The 12,130-nt window shown below is 38.8% G+C and overlaps 2 long non-coding RNA genes across 6 annotated transcripts; both read left to right on the top strand.

The window, feature by feature from the left end:
- Positions 1–1,266: 1,266 nt before the first annotated feature.
- LOC119363407 lies at positions 1,267–7,043 on the top strand. Of its 5 annotated transcripts, none has more exons than XR_005173949.1 (6): positions 1,267–2,065; positions 3,427–3,543; positions 4,106–4,296; positions 4,912–5,055; positions 5,609–5,769; positions 6,531–7,043. It is a non-coding gene; the product is annotated as an uncharacterized LOC119363407 (long non-coding RNA). The 5 variants fall into 5 exon arrangements; XR_005173952.1 differs by having other exon boundaries at positions 4,909–5,055; positions 5,609–5,681; XR_005173951.1 differs by having other exon boundaries at positions 4,909–5,055; positions 6,537–7,043.
- A 3,323-nt stretch (positions 7,044–10,366) lies between these two features.
- LOC119367652 lies at positions 10,367–10,743 on the top strand. The gene is made up of 3 exons (XR_005176370.1): positions 10,367–10,406; positions 10,483–10,570; positions 10,673–10,743. It is a non-coding gene; the product is annotated as an uncharacterized LOC119367652 (long non-coding RNA).
- The last annotated feature ends 1,387 nt before the right edge of the window (positions 10,744–12,130 follow it).

Here is a 12,130-nt window from a genome sequence, read left to right as displayed (position 1 = left end):
TTGCAATGGGAGAAGTGCTTAGCTTTGGTTTAAATCTTGCGGTGTCCTTTCCCAGTGACAGTAGGGACAACAAGGCACATATTGCATTGTTGCCATTGAGGATAATAAGATGGGGTTTACATCATATTGCTTGAGTTTATTCCTCTACATCATGTCATCTTACTTAATGCATTACTCTATTCTTCATGAACTTAATATTCTATATGCAGGCAGGAGTCGGTTGATGTGTGGAGTAATAGTAGTAGATGCAGGCATGAGTCGATCTACTTAACACAAACGTGATGCCTATATTTCATAATCATTGCCTTAGATATTGTCATAACTTTGCGCTTTTCTATCAATTGCTCGACAGTAATTTGTTCACCCACCGTATTATTTGCTATCTTGAGAGAAGCCACTAGTGAAACCTATGGCCCCCGGGTCTATTTTTCATCATATAAGTTTCTGATCTGCTATTTTGTGATCTTTTATTTTCCGATCTATAAACCAAAAATACCAAAAATATTTACTTTATCTTTTGTTTAGTTTCATCTATCTCTATCAGATCTCACTTTTGCAAATAACCATTAAGGGATTGACAACCCTTTACTGCGTTGGGTGGAAGTTGTTTGATTGTTTGTGCAGGTCTTAGTGATTTGTGCGTTGTCTCCTACTGGATTGATACCTTGGTTCTCAAATTGAGGGAAATAGTTATCTCTACTTTGCTGCATCACCCTTTCCTGTTCAAGGAAAAAACCAACACAAGCTCAAGAAGTAGCATCCACACGTTTAGAGATAATGTGTTGATAAAATAAAATACGGACATGAGGCATCATGATCATCTTTAGAACAACAACATATTTTGTCATATAATTCTTATGCCAAAGTAACAATTCATTCAAAAGGTAAAGTATGGAACAAGAACTTTATTGAAAACTAACAAACTATTATTTCAGTCATTGGAGCAATTGAAATTTATCATAACATAGGAAAGAGTCAATATAAGAGCTTTTCAGCAAATTCACATTCTCAACTATCATTTAGTCTTTCATAATTGCTGACACTCACGCGATACTTATGAGATTAAAGTTTCAATCGAACACAGAAAAAGATAGGGGCTTATGGTTTCACCTTCCAAACTTTTACCTCAAGGGTAATATTAACAATAATACTTTATGTAGGGCTGGGCTATTTTGTTACTGGTAACAGAATAATATTCTGTTACCTCGCGCCCTATAAGAGCGACGCCCGACTCGATGCTCCGAATCCAGCCCACCGTCACAAACAAGTACCGACCGAAAAAATAAGACCACCACGCACACGACCGACCATTCCCGAACCCACGCACCTCCCTCTCGATCCCAAATCCTCCAGCGCGCCGCCACCCCTTACCTCGCCGCCCTGTCACACCATGCCCATCACCGCGCCCTCCAGCTCCCGCCGATGCGCCACCCCTTCCAGCTCCCACCGACGCGCCGCCCCTTCCAGCTCCCCCCGATGTGCCTCCCCTTCCTGCTCCCGTCCACGCGCCGCGCCTCCCCCAACTCCTGGCCACGCGCCTCCCCCAACTCCCGACGAGGCACCTCCCCACCTCCCGGTGACGCGCGACGCCTACTCCGATGACGCGCCGCACCCCCCACTCCATGGCGACGCCCCTCGCCGTTCCTCCCAATGACGTGCACCACCATCGGTGATGCAGATCCCTCCACACCCCTCTAGCACCGGCACCTTCCTCCACCGGATGCTGGTCGCATCCATCCACCCGCCTCCCTCCATCCGCGATCCTTCTCCCGTCCGTCCGCGATCCTTCTCCTTGTCCGGCCACTCCCTTCGCTCCCTCCACCGCGCTCCGCCTGCCGTATACCACCATCGAGCGCGTAGGCCGCCCAGCCAACAAGCCACCATGCTCGCCACCGAACAGGCCCCTGCTGGATCCCCGACGCCAGGTAGCCTGAGCAGCGCCGGGTGGTCACCTCGTCCTGGATCCAGGTGGTGGTCGCGGCCAGGATACAGCTAGCTCACGGGAGTGGTCGCCGGTTTTGTGAAGTTCAAGTTTCAAAGTTCTGCAAGTCCAGTGAAAAATTCTGTAAGTTTGGTGCATGTGGTGCTACAAATCTGAACTTATTGTCCACGTGTACTAGTACTGATGAATATCTGAGTTGATGAAAATATACTATTACATGGTATTGTAGTACAAGCCAATCCACATGATAATGCTCAGGCTTGATGGTTAGATATTGAAGTCTCAGCATGTGCTGCCATGTTCTATTAGATAACTCATCTCAGCGTGTACAAGCCAACCTGCATGTTAAAGATCAAACCATAGGACCACATGATTTTGGTTTGCTTGTAAAATGGTAGTTGTAATGACAGGCAGAACAACACCAAATTGCCCGTATTTATTATTAGGTCCACAAGTGTATTTTCATCTGATTATCTTGCTATAATTCGAGCGTAACATACTGTCATAATCTATGTACCAATTTTCATTTAGCTTCAAAGTTGAATACAGTAGTATAGAAATGTCCTTCAGTCAGCTCGTCATACTTAATGGGAAATACAACAGCCACATCAACACTTGTGAAAACAGGTCATTTGACACTTCATTTGATCTTGGAAATGCACAGCAAAGCCCAGTAAACCATAGTGAAAGCTAAATAACTTTTTTGGAACTGAACCTAGTCTTTACATCTCATCAAGACAGAAATCATAGAACAAGTAATCACTCCTATATAAGATCATCCAGCCTACAGGGATTAATTAGTTCTCAAAATTCATTCTGAACGAACACGAATTCTCAGTCCTACCTTATATTTGAGCAATCAATATGTCCGACAATTGTTAACCAGCGTTGCAATTGTAAGTGATGTCCCACTAAGATGTTGCTCCAATTAAAATGTGTTATCTGATCCCTTCCTAATTTTGCTACTTGAATGCATTTTATTTTGTGATTTCCAGTCCTTCCTAAGATTCAGGTCATTTTCTGCCATGGGAAGAAATGTTGAACTATCATCATCATAACGATCTATCATCTTTTTTATTTCCTGAAACACACACTAGTTGTGCCAATTCAATATGTGAATTCTCATCAGTACATGGCTTCCTCCGTCGTGTGATCAATGGTCAGAGCTCACCGACGATGGAGGATGTGGAGCTCCACTACCATTCGCAGATCCAGCCGTGGTCCGGATCATACTGAGCCTCTGGACCCTCCCTCATAAACTCACCTCGAGGACATCTATTTTATTTCGTGAAACACAAACTAGGTGTGCCAGTTTGGTATGTGAACTATCATCAGTTTGTGAAAAACACGTATGACAGTACTGTGTGTGTGTGCAAAATAAAACCGAGTGTTTTTATTGTACAACAGTTTTGCACCAAAAGGTTATTCTGATGCGGGTGGCTAGTGTTGCAGTAGTTCAGAATGCTGAACCCACATTGATGCAGGCCCCCATGAGTAGAGGCAGGCGCACCCATGAGCAGTCTTCCAATGTGGCATTCACCGCCGGCGCCACAGTCCGTTCACGGCCGATAGCCGAGGACGTTCAATGACACAATGACGAGGTCTGGCCTTCCCCGTTCCTCTTTTCATGGTGTGGCATTATCGAACTCGTGTAATGACTGATTCTGTACTACTGTTGGTTGCATTGGTGATGCTTTTACAAGTGTGGAAACAAAGCTAGTGTCCTGTTTTTCTTGTATATTAAGAGTTCGCCTATGAGTCTTCTATATGTACCGGTGATGCTACTTCATCTCTACTTGTTGTGAAATAAGGTTTTAATTTTAGAGAATCGCACAAGTGGGTAGGTCCCCAATGATGAGAACTTGTTCTATTCCTGTTGCTATCAAGCTGTTCGTTGATGTGCTTACAACAAATGAAATATCATTTTTGATGTTTCTTTGTTGCCAAATAAAAGCTATTGTTTAATTGACACCACCTTCTTGCATCAAGTGATACCAAACATGGTTGATTGAATGTTCACAAGAAATGATCACACACCAAAGTGACACCCTCAGTTTAAGAACTAATTTTCGACCAGTGCAATTCTTATTTTTATTCAGTACTCTTCCGGCGAATGATTTCTGGTTGCTTCTCCTGTTCTGAACTTGTTGCTCAATTGCACAGGTATTGCCAGAGTACGGTCGAGTCTGAAGCCAGCTGCACATTCACACATGAGTTGGTGCTCCTGAAGTGCTCTAATTAGCAATAGAAAATGACAAGGGGAGTGCATCTAAAAGAGAGGTGTCAAGCATGCCTACTTCTGTGTGTTGATAACCGAATTGAAGGATCTTCAGTATATGAACCACAAAAGAGAGGTGCATCCCGTACCTAGATTTTTATCTGCAAAATCAGTTCACCGTACCTAGAACAATCAGTTTGATCCATCTCCTGATTCTGAAAATATGAATTGTGTTTACTGCCAAAATTGATGCTCTATAGTTCACCATGTATATATGTCATCAGTTCAAAAAAGACGTATAGAAAAAGTTCAATTGTATGGGTTAAAACCCAGTTTGGTTTTATAATATATGTCAGATTATTACAAAATACAATAACAGATTTTGCTCATGTGGCTGTAAGCTCTAACCATATGGCAACAAAGAGAGAATGAGTATGAAGTATTGTTGTTTCCTATTGTTAAGTTCAGTATGTATTCCGTTTTCAGTACGTAAACAAACACACATGATCTTTATAAGAGCAAAAAATAAAAAATGGAAATATATAAGTTCAACTACATATATTACAACAATTGAAAATACAAAAAATTACATCAGTTCAATGACAGAAAAGCATTGAGTTCGAAAAGTTTTCGACTCTTGAACTGATAGCTGAAAGATATGATATGTGTACTGTTGATAACCTCAAACATGTTTTACTCAACTTTAGAAAACATGTAATATTGTTGTGCTGCTTTGTAATGTCTCCAGCAGTCCTACTTCTCCATGACGACAAGGACGATGTCGCCATGCGTGCACGCTCCAACCTGTCCCCTGTCGCAGCCCCACCACTCGTTGCCGATGCACTCCAACCCGAGGACCTCCATGATGGAGGTCGCCTCGCAGCCTAGCGACGAGGTAACTCGTCTTCCTTGTGCATCCTTCGCCCACTGTGCGCCCCGCTGCCCTCGACCTCCTTCCTCACATGCATTCTACCCCAACTTCTATTTTGGTTTTCAGTTCAACTTGTGTGTTTTTTTCAGTGCATTATGCTTTAAATCTGCAGAATCCTGAGGCAAAATGATACATTTTAGTTTGCTTTGTCGCAAGGGCATTGCTAAAACTTAACTTCTGTCTAAACCTATAACCATCCATTTCAAAAACAGATGCCGCTTTACTTTGCATGGATCCTGACTCACATTTCACTAAAAATGTGATAGTGAAATTACACTGAATAACTAAATTAAATTGCAATGAAAAAAATACCAACAGTCCAAGCATGGTGAGTGATGTGACGAAACATTATTCTGTAAACTTCCCTCTCCTGTTGCAATTTGTTAAATAAAAAATAAATAGTGATTCAGAATGTATTATACGATGGATAATTCCTGAATAATGAAGTGGATGCATTAACTGGTAAACCAATGCGTTCGTGTGCCTGGGTTAGCAGCTCATTCACCATTTTTTGCAGGTTCAGACGTATCAAGCCACTAAGGCATACATCTCCCTGCCAATGGTCGATGGCTGGTCCCAACATGGCTGTGGTGAGTTCGTTGGCCTAGTCCCTATGCTCCGATGAGGTCAAGCTCATTGTCATATTTGTCGCCACAACTTTAGATTGATGCCGCCAAGGTTTCCACTCGCTCTCTTCCCTGAATTCTCTTGAAGAACATCCATTCCCATCGCTGAATTCTTGATAGCATGTTCTAAATAAGCTTGCATTCACTCCCAAAGTACTCCTAAACAGCTCTTTGTTCTAATTACTTCCTAAATAAATTAGTTTGTGTCCTGGTACTTCCCTAATCTCTACATTTTAGGCATGCGACTTTTCAGAAAAAATTGGCAGCCTATTCTTATTGTTGCATTCAGATCACTAATGTATAGTGAAAATTGTGTTGTTTATACCACCAATCAAACCATTTGTCTAATTAAACAGAAATACACAATGAAAAAGCAAATATATTAACTAGTTTAGCCATTTAGGTAATCACAAGAATGTCCACTTTACATTGTATAGAGGCTACATCAGTTCAGTATGAAAAAAGGAACACAATCAGTTAACTTTGCAAGTACATCAGTTCACCTTGAATAAAATACAGAAGTGCACCGTCAAGATTTCCATCTGTTCGCTTATAAAAAACATAAAGTTGGTTGTGTAAAGAAAACCGGAGAACCAATGTCAGCCTAATAGTTCACTAGGTAACTCATATACAAGTGCACTCGTTAGAAAAAAAGGTTTATGCATAAGTTCAGACTTGAAAAGGCAGATAGTTCCAAAAGAAGGAAAATTGAGTCCAGCAATTCAGTTTTCATTTTTTGAATTTTTTTGAACTTGTTGTCACTTAACTTACTGTTATATTTCTGTATTTAAGAAATACCATCCTTTTCGTCAGTTGCAGTATGAGTTTGAGAGTGGATGAACCCATACCTGAAGGCTGTGGGCTCCAACTACAGCAATGGTGTCAAATTTGCCATGGCCGGCTCGGGGTCCTGCGACGTCTCCCAATTCTCTGAACATCCAGGTTGATCCGTTCATCTACTACAAGCGCAGATCGCTAGAGCTCTAAAATTCCGTATCAGGGTATTTTTTTCATCGGTTCTAAAATTCCCAGAGCATCAGTCCAACAACGTATCGGGGTATACTGTGTTGCTCCTGTGATTTTTTATATGCTTGTATGTACAAAAAAAATGGTACAGTTACTGCTTTGATGTGTTGTGGTGTGAATGTTGTTGATGTTCAAAGTTTGTGTAGAGAAAGACTTCAAAAACTCGTGTCGCCGATGGAATGAATTACTAGAAGTTCAATTTGCTAATATCTATAGTACTGGTTAGAGAAGTTTGGTAGTTCATTTTGCTACTAATGCTGACTGTGTATAGTTCATTTTGCTAATAAATATTCTTCTACACGTCTTTACGTCGGTCGTAGAAACATGTATTCCTTTTGGAAGTTAAGTCAATGTATTTCATCTCTTTGATCGGATTAATGCTTGATTTTGGTGATAGCAATTTTTATCTCTGATATCTTGAAATGAGTCAATAACTTAGATTTGTTTTTTGCTAGCTTTGGAATTGTAAAAACACAACAAGTTCACAATTTAAAAAGTTGTAAGTTCAACACGACGTTCTAGATAAGTTTGGGAAAAAAAGCTAAAAAAAAGAAACCTCGCGAAAATTCAAATGGCAAAAGTTTAAGTCATAAAATGAGAGCAGTCCAGAACATTGTTGAAAAAAATGTTAGTTAAAAAAACACACACACAAAACATTTTCTTTTAAAAAATTGTCATTCGGTTTAACGATATATACCATGCAAGTTCGGGGACGATGATGCCATAAACAGTTGAAAAGTTACGAGGAAAACCATACAAAAAAACAGAGTAAAGTCTAGTATGTGAAAACACGCTCGGTACAAATCCATACGGACATCCTTCAAGTACTCTTTTTTGCGAACTTTTTGAAAATTACTCTATGAAAAATACATCAGTACAAACGCACACGTAGATCAATACAAGTACTATGTTTTTTCTGATGGAAAAACAACACGATGTGTCTCACCATATTCCAAATTACTCTTAAACGGTTGCGAATTTGAGAAAATGTTCAACATGACTAAGTTTCGCATCTTTGATAGCTTTCCAACGGTATATTATTTGCCCCATTTCAACAAAATTTAAAAAAATGGGTTCGAAATCAAATTTGACCGTATTCAAATTCGTTTTTAAATTGTAAGGAATTAGAAAAACATTTCAATCCGAAAAAGTTGCGCATTTTCCATAGTTTTCCAACGCCATATTATTGGCATCAATCCGACAAACCGTTTGCAAAAAATCGCGAAAATACATTTCGCCCGGAATTTCACCGTTTTCCATATTACTATTAAATCGTATAGAATTAGAAAAAACATTAGATATATGGAAGATGCGGATTTTCACCAGCTTTCTAACGCCATCTTATTTTCTCAATTCCTACAAACCGTTTGAAAATTGAGTCCAAAATATGATTCGCATTTTTGGTTTTGAAAAAACGGTTTTTTCAAAACTGCTCTTAAACCATAATGATTTTGCAAAAACGTTCAATATACTTGAAATATAGGTGTCAAGAGCTTTCCAACGATATATTACATGCCCCGTTCCGACAAAAAATTTGCACAAAAAAATTTGAACTAAAGAAGACGATCTGTTAAACAGAACTGAAAGCATCAGTTCAAACTGCTCAAAAATCATCAGTACAACCGCGTGAAATCATCAGTTCAAGTAGGCTAACAGAATAATATTCTGTTTCACGAAAAAAATAGCCCAGATGTAGGACGACAATTTGGGACACCTAGGTGCCCAGGCTCCTTGCCTTTTCACCACATGATAGCATTTAGATGCGTGCTATTATAACGGGTATAAATGTTAACGGGTTAATTCATTATAAAATTCAGATATAAAATTAATTATTCGTAATCACTAATTTAATACCATAAATAAGACCCAACATTACATGCACGAGAACACTTATTTAGCAATAAATGAAAACATACCATGCATGGAAACGTTCCATTTTAAGAGACATTAATGGGAAAAGGAGAGACAAATCATAAATTAATGCATGAAGGTATATTATAAATGGCAGTTATATTGTACGCGATACGAACTGTGAAATAAATATTGTAATTAGGAGGGTCTGCATATTTATATTTTGATTAACCAACACGTTGGTATCTAGAGTATGTTAATATTTTTATTATTAAAATACCTTGGGTATGTGTATATTTTCATTAGGTATAATACCTCAGATACGTTTATATTCTCTGTAGGTATAATACATTCGGCAAGTACATAGCTTGGGTATGTTTACATTAGGTGTAATACCTCGGGTATATTTTCTTTAGGTATAATACCTCAGGCATGTTTTCTTTATCTATAATATCTCGGTTACGTGTACATTTTCTTTAGGTATAATACCCCCATGTTTTCTTGATGTATAATACCTCAGTTGCGTGTGTATTTTCTTTAGGTATAATACCCCAAGTATGTCTTCATTAGGTGTAATAGCTCGGGTATGTATATATTTACATTAGGTATAATACCTCATGTATGTATATATTTTCATGATGTACAATCGCTCGTATGTGTATGTTATCATTAGGGATAATACCCCAGGTATACATACTAAGGTATAAGGAAAAGATTTAAAAATACGAAGGAAAAAGGTTGGAGGTATGTGATAATTATACGTGTTATTGTCATATAAGTATTTAAACGAGAATTTCGGTCCGATTATTTTGCTTTTTTGCCAAATACATTTCTACGGGATATGTTGTATAGATGCTCATGTTTATAGGAACGTAAGGTATTTTACTTGACCAACATATATCCACTTATTAAAAGCAATATAGTTTCCGTACATTTATTGGTATATACCAATAAATTTCACATCGAGGTATTTATATACAGAGGAGTTTAAGTATGCTCTTTGTTTAGGGACCTGAGTATCCAATTACAAATATATTTGACTACATATGTAGGTATCTAAAACGAAGAATAAATCATTGTCTATGTACGTACCGAAGTACGAGTATTCAGACTTTTTTAAATGAGACTATTAGAATTTGTTTAAGGAAAGAAATCGTTTATGAGGGAATCAATAGCATGCAATTTTTTGGAAAATAATGTACCATCAATGGACGTGGAGGTATGCATGCATGCAAGCTGAAAATGGAAAGCAAATTATTTGGAAGGTACTAAGAATTATTTGCTAATAGAAAATGTCTTAGCGGGTTAGATCCGAACAAGGTGCCCAGGCACCTAGGTGCCCCAAACAATTTACCTATATATATATAGAAAAATGGGTTAGTACTCCTAGGAGTACATATTCCCATGCCCGTGTGTCTCCTTTATTACATGGGAAAAATTCAGCCGAAACGACCAAACTCATTGCTTCGATTTTCTAGGTGTTTTTATATGCATCGTTGGACCATCCTATCAATTTGAGTCCTTATCCATCTATCCCATCATCTCATTTGTGGCATGCGGCGGCAGCGGCGACGGCTGGCACGGCTGCGGCGACAACAGCGACGGCTGGCATGACACCGACTGCGGCGGACTACATCACCCTCCAAGAGAAGGAGCTCGCTCGGCAGCAGCCTCCATTGGTAGTTGTTCATCCTCTCATTGATTGGATCCAGTCTTTTGAGAATTAGTACTCAATATGCTGCAGATCTTTTGAGAAACACAAAAGAGGATCCGATGTAATACAAAAGGAGCATGATCCATTTTATTCCAGAGGTACGTTCATGTGTTATCAGTTGGGGTCCAGCTTTCATTCTGACGACAACTTCTCCATCTCCCCAACAACAAACAGTATTTCTTGTGGATAAGTGGTGGAGGGCGGAGGCCACGGTACACATGATGTTCTTGGTCACCGACCATCCTCTAGGTGTTGACCTGAAGTAATTGTTTTTTGTATCTATCCTACATGATTTCTGCAAGCGGTTTCCTTTTGCCATTTTTTGTGACCTGTGGAAGTGATGAATGTTATATCTACAGAGCAGTAGCATCGATGGCCAAGGGTGCAGCGCAAAGATGATAGCGGCCGATGGCGGTCTGACCTCCTGTAATCAAGCACATGTCGTGACGCAAATTTGAACGTGTTCACATAGCCACCGCTGATGCATATACATGAATGCTTTATCATGTACTGTATGAATGGAACGACTATAGCAGGTTTCTTTGCACTTTTGCAAACAAGCCATTTTTGTTACCAGTGATCAAACATGTGCATACTTCTTCTTACGTGTATACATATACTCTTTTTTGGTGAATAAATTCTTATGCGAGCTTACCATACTAATTTTTCTTTTTCTTGATAACACAGTATATACTCTTTGATGAAAAAAGTATATAATTGATAAATAATGTGGTATATACTCTCAGATACAAAAATAACATATATACTCAATCACAATTTTGCAATATATACTCTCTTGTATAACGAAGACATATATTTCCTCACAGATGATGTAGTATATACTTCTTTAGAAAAAAAGTATATACTCCCTCAGAAAAGATGTGTTGCATACTCTCCCATAATATTTTAAGTATATACTTCCTCACAAATGAAGCTGCACGCACTTACTCACAACATGTAGTATATACTTCCTCAAAAAAGATCAGGTATATGCACTTTCATAAAACAGAAGCATATACTTCTTAAAAAAATGTAGTATAAACTATCTTGTATAAAAATAGAGTATATACTATCTCACGACAGAAGCATATACTCCCATATCTACAGAAATAAAAAAAGTATAATACTCAGTACAATAGGATCAGAGTAGTATAGACCCGTCAAACAACTAACAACCAGATTAGATAAATGGATTAGCATGCACCGTTCCATCTTTTTAGGGAGTAGCTACGCATACAAACTAAATTTTTTAGTCTTTTTTACTAATTAGCACGTCCACACCTTTAAACCTTATCCATTGTGAGTGGGAGTACATACTCTTGGGAGTACAAAAGAGGATATATAGTGCTTGCCAAAAAGAAAAAGTGTAAAAAGGAAAGGTGATGATCATCATGACTCTTGCATTAAGATAGAAGGTGAATAAAAGATAGGCCCTTCGCAGAGGTAAGCAGAGGTTATCATGCACTTTTACGGTTGGATGCACAAAATCTTAATGCCAAAGAACGTCACTTTATATTGCCGCTTGTGATAAAGAACTTTATTATAAAGTCTGTCACTTTTATTTCTTCTATATCACAAGTTTGTATAAAGCTTATTTTCCTCACACTAGAAGATCATACATGTTTAGAGGGTAATTTTTATTGCTTGCACTGATAACAACTTACTTGAAGGATCTTACTCAATCCAGAGGTAGGTATGGTGGACTCTCATGGCAATACAGGTTTGAGGGATTTTGGAGGCACAAGTAGTATCTCTACTTGGTGCAAAAGATTTGGCTAGCATGGGATGATAAGCAATCTCAACATGTTGGAGGATCCATGAC

Source organism: Triticum dicoccoides, chromosome 2B, assembly GCF_002162155.2.
Source record: "Triticum dicoccoides isolate Atlit2015 ecotype Zavitan chromosome 2B, WEW_v2.0, whole genome shotgun sequence".
Classification (NCBI taxonomy): domain Eukaryota; kingdom Viridiplantae; phylum Streptophyta; class Magnoliopsida; order Poales; family Poaceae; genus Triticum; species Triticum dicoccoides.
This window is presented reverse-complemented; position numbering and strand designations above follow the sequence as displayed.